The sequence below is a fragment of the Nycticebus coucang genome, chromosome 3 (assembly GCF_027406575.1).
Source record: "Nycticebus coucang isolate mNycCou1 chromosome 3, mNycCou1.pri, whole genome shotgun sequence".
Classification (NCBI taxonomy): domain Eukaryota; kingdom Metazoa; phylum Chordata; class Mammalia; order Primates; family Lorisidae; genus Nycticebus; species Nycticebus coucang.
This window is the reverse complement of record NC_069782.1, coordinates 10792050-10797394: the sequence shown is the minus strand read 5'-3', so window position 1 is coordinate 10797394 and position 5345 is coordinate 10792050.

Here is a 5345-nt window from a genome sequence, read left to right as displayed (position 1 = left end):
CCATCTGCTCTCATGGCCCTTCTGAGGTAGAGGGAGTCAGAAGGGGTCCAGGAGTTGGGAGGCCCTGAGGCTGCCCTGTACACACCTGTTTCCATCTCTGGAGGTCAGGCCATGACCACCCTCCCCACCACCACTGGGCACTGCACTGGTAGAGGCCCTGCACAGGGGTCTGTAGCCAGGGCTGTGGCAGACCAGTGCCATCCCAGTTGGAAGTGAGCAGCCACCAGGGAGCCCCAGCTGCTGCAGACACTGATGAGGAGGCCCCTGGCTGCTCTCAACTTCCTTTTGATGCGGTCAGCCCTCAAAACACAACCATGATGCTGCACCACCCTGGAGGTCTGTGCCCAGCCTCTTCCTTTCCCCAGTGGCTGCTCCCAAGAAATAGGGCACCAATTGCAGCTCATTTCAGAATAGGCCCCAGGTTCCTTAAGCTGGGCCACCACCACTCACAGCTGCAGCTCACTCTCTCCTGTTATCAGGATCTTCTGTAACTGGGGACTGGGGTCCAGGCTCTGGGCATTGTTGCAGCCCCTCAGCTGGGAGGGCCCACCAGCACAGGGCAGAGCAGAGTAAGGGGGAGTCGGTCTAGGGGATGGTCACCATGTGTGGATGGCCAGCGCTACACCTGCTCAGATAAGTTGGGGGAAGGCTGTTGCCATTTCTTCTCCTGAACAGATGAGTTCATTAAAGATCCTGGGAAGTCCCGCATTTAAGAAATCATTTTCACTTTGTCTAATCTAGTGTTACTCAATCTGAACTTGGCTACTGAACCCCTTTCCATAGATACTGCTGAGACGTGCTGGAGGCTAGCCAGCTTGCCCAACTTCCCCGACCTGCATGCTTTTTAACATCCATCAGCAAGTGAGGGGCCCCTGTGCCAGCCCCACATCAGAAGTGTGGGCCAAGGGCACAAGAGCCTCCTGTCAGATACCACAGCCCTCCAGACAAGGCCTGGCCTTCAGGTTTCCCAGACACCGTCTTCCCAGCCCTGTGGCCTGTTCCTGTTCTCCTACCCCATAGGACTCCTGCCTTAACACTTGTCATGTCTCCCAGACTCTCCAGTTGGGGGCGGCGCCATATACTGAGGGTGGTGGGTTCAAACCCAGCCCTGCCCAAATTGCAACAAAAAAATAGCCGGGGGCAGTGCCTGTGGCTCAAAGGAGTAGGGCTCCGGCCCCATATGCCAGAGGTGGTGGGTTCAAACCCAGCCCCAGCCAAAAACTGCAAAAAAAAAAAAAAAAAGCCAGGCGTGTGGTGAGCGCCTATAGTCCCAGCTACTCAGGAGGCTGAGGCATGAGAATTGCCTACACCTAGGAGTTGGAGGACTCTGTCTCTAAAAAAAAAAAACAAAAAGGCTCTCCAGTTGGAAGGGCCTACATAAATGATATGAAACCATACTGCCTGCCATGTCTGCCAGGGGTGCTGACATCCTACCTCAGGCGTTGTCTCATTGGCGGCCATTGAAGAGGGCCATTGAACAGATGAGACTGGGAGTCAGAAGTCTAGGGTGGGTCACTAGCTTGCTGTTACTTTGAGCAAGTTGCTTCCGTTTCTGGCTTTGGGCTCCTTGTTTGACAAAGTGAGAGGGACCCAGTAAGCTCTAGGCCTCTCTGAGGAGTCCTTAGGCAGAAGAGTCCAGGCTGTCAGCTTTGGAGTATGTTCCAGAATGTTGCAGGGACACTTGTTCCTAGCCCACCCAGTGCAATGCTGGGCACAACGCTGTCCTCAGAGCTCACAGGCTTGTGGGGACTTGTGAGCCAAGAGCTCAGTGTGGTACCCTGAGAGCTAGATCATGAGGTACCACAGGAGCCCTGCATCTGTCTGAGAGTCTGGTATCTAACTAGAGAAGGCAACCCTTGGCCTCTGCCACCTGGAGAGGTTCCCCAGACACTGTGTTGATGCAAAGGTCAGACTACTACACGGGAATCACACAGCCTCTGAAGTTCTCAGCAGCTGGGGTGGGCTGCATTGGGAAGGTGTGTCCTCTGGCTTTTGAAAGGTGGCCCCCACCACCATGACGAGTAGCTGGACTTGCCAGACTTTTGAAGCCACACCTGCATTTCTATTCATTTGGTCAGAGGCAGCAGTAATTTTGGCTTTTAGCAACTGCAACACACTGCTCATCCCATAGTGGCCATGAGAAACGGAGAGGCTACTGCTTGCCCAGGGAGCTCAGCACTGCCTGCTCTCTTGATGCCCCCTACTTCTACTCTCTTAGGGCCTCTTGACCAGGACACAGTCCCAGGTAAGAGGAGCCAGCACTAGGCCAGGCTCTATGCTAGACCTTATCCCCGCAGCTTTCACTCAACCCTCTTAACTGCCCTGTGAGAATAAGCAGGGAGGCAGCTCAGGGCAGCCACATTACGAGCTGGGTCTGGACCAGCAGTGTGAGAAGAGGTGTCTGTTGTGACAGCACACTACCCTCCTCCAGACCTCAAACCCCCAGACTGTCAGACTGCTGTCCTTTGGGCCTGGGGTTAAAGACACTGCCCAAGGACTATCAGGATTATGGTGGAGTCTTTGGGCCTCGGCCCCACTGCAGGGTTTCCTGAAAAGTCCTTTTATCTCAGGGAGGAGGGCAAGGGAGTTTTTAGAGACCCAGAGATCATGCCATGCACCCAGCTGCCCTGGGCGGAAGCCTTCACTTGGAGGGCAGTTGTGTATGATATGGCCACAAACAAGCAATTTGTCAAAAGTGTCTAAAATGGGATGTTTTTGCTCCTGCGGCTCCATGGCTGACCCCTGCCACCACCACCTCCCTGCCCACATCCTGCTCAAGCTTCACCAGCAAATGCTATGAAGGCTGTCACAGGCTTTTGCAGACAAATCTGTACTGTGGCTGCAAGGGGCCCAGGGGTTAAGGTGGAGGAAGGGCCAGCAGTTCTGGAGTTCTCTGCCAGTGCCATCTGGCACAGTGGGACAGCAAGTGTAGGCTTCAGAGACTGTCATCTGCTTTCTAACTTGGCTTGTACCACTTGCCCAACTAGGGGCCCTGGGTCAGGAGCCTCTGCTACTCACGTGTAAGATGGGGACACTGGAGCGAAATCACATGATAAGTGCCATTGCTGTGAAGCTACTAGACATATTCAGGGGTAACTAAGGCAGGAATGCGGGTAAACAGTCTTTCCATTCCTGACTTTTGTTTTTTGTTTTTCCTTTCCTGACTTTCAGCAGGTTGGTTAATAATAACTAGAAACTGCTAGGCAGTTTTCTAAGCATTTTACATATATTAACTCATTTAATCCTAATACTCCATAAGGTAGGTACTATTATTTCCATTTCACTGAGAACACTGAGGCTCAAAGAGATAAACTGTCCTGCCCAAGGTCACCCACCTAGTAGTGCCTGATCCTGGCCAGCTGGCCCCATTCACATCCTTAAGCTGTTTCTGCTGTTTGGGGGGGTTACAGATAAGTGTCTGCTGATGTGATGTCCTCACTTGCCCTTCACATCAGCTGTGGTTATTGAGCCCCCATGACAGGTACCTGCTGGGCCCCAGGGAATCCTGCAGGAGCCAGATAAGACCCAGCCTGGGGGAAAAGCTTTCAAGTCCACAGGCCCCTCAACGGGGGAAGGGCTACAGGAGGAGCTACCTGTAAGGTCCCCCTTTTGTGCCTGGAGTTCAAAAAGCCATTATGCCAACATTCACTGATGGAAACTACTGAGTCCCTAAGTTTCTGATGACAATGTCCTTCAAAGGAACAGCCTATGATACAACCTTTGGAGCTTTCATCCTTCTATGATTCAACATCCATGTGTAACAAGGGCAGGCCCTAAAATACACCGATCACGCAGCCAAGAGGCACGGGGCCCCACCTGAATCAGACCCCTGGGTCTAGCTGGAGGGGAGCCTGGAGACCCAGGCAGCGTGGGAGCTTAGTAGTCTCCTAATATGACTCCCATTATTTCCACTGTAGCTGTCCTCACCAGGTCTGACCCCTCACCAGGTCAGAGCTAGGGCTCAAGCCTCGGCAAGCCTAGGAGGGACAGAGATACAAGCCAGGCCTTGCCCTCAGGGACCTTCAGACCAGCTGGGAATCTGGACAAGTCCAGGCCTGGTGTGGTCTGAGCTAGAGGCTGGGCTGAAATAGAAGCAGGGGCACCTCGTCGTCTGGAGATTGCCCAAGGGGCCAGAAAGGAGGCAATGGACGTTCCCTTGGCACAACACCCCCATCACTGGACAGCAGCCTCCTTGTAGGGAAAAAGGGGGTGGGGAGGGAACTTTGTCTGGCATCTCCTCATTCTGGCCCAAGCCTTTGATCTTGGCACCTTCCAACTTCAGCCAGGATTCCATACTCAGGTGGGCTGAGGCTGGGAGGCTCTCTTTCTGGCAGTAGCAGCTGGTGAGTTCCCTTCTCAGTGGCTCCCAGCCACCATGGAGGCTGCCAGACTCTCCCTTTAGAGAATGGGGGGCAGCCATGTACCAGGCTCTGTACTAGGCACTGGTAATATGTAGATATCTAGGGCCAACCTGCCTTTGAGATGTGTCTGGTCTGTCCACCTACACACAGTAGGTGCTCAAGTAGTGAAGAACGGAACTGAAACTGACTAAGCAAAGTGCAATAGATGTGGACTCTGCTGCACACCCTCCCTTCCTTTCCCCCACCTGGGGGCTCCTGTGCCTGAGGGGCTCAAGGGTAGGAGCCTATGGTTTCCCAGAGGCACTCACATCTTGTATTAACTAGCAGTTTCAGAGCACCTAAGGTATGCCAAACTCTGTTTTGAGTGGAGGACCAAAGAAAACTCCTGCTGAGTTTGGGGGGTCAGAGCAGCACTCACATCATTGCCTTAGAAGAAGAAGGGCAGGGACTGATGCCCTTTGCCAGGAGTAATGAGAGATCTGCACAGACGGAGGACACTGTCCATATTCAGGGCAGGAGATGTGGGAAACAGGGTGTCAGGGAACTTCCGGGGCTGAAGGATGGCACACAACCCCCTTAAAGGGAACAGGAGCTGGGGTCTCTTGCCACTCTGCAGGATGGGCAGGCCCAAGGCATCTAGTCCACGGGGCCATTAAGAGACAGCAAGACTTGAGTTCAGGGATTTGTCCAAGGGTACACAGCAGCCAGAGGCCTCAAGAAGCCAAAGCTCCCAGCCAGTCACCCAGCAGGGGTTGGCTCCAGAGGGGGCCTGAGGTCCTCTAGGGGAGGAAGTCCAAGGCAGCATCGCTATGGGGCCCAGATGGGCTAAGACGGGTCAGAAAGGCCTGTCCTTGACGCTCTCTCCTAAACTTGGAACCCTCTTTCCCCTTTAAGAGGGTTGCGAAGGTTATTTATACCGGAGCCTGCGGGCGGGTGTGTCAGGAGCCGGCTTACCTGCTTCCCGCCACCCGGGCGGGCGGGGCA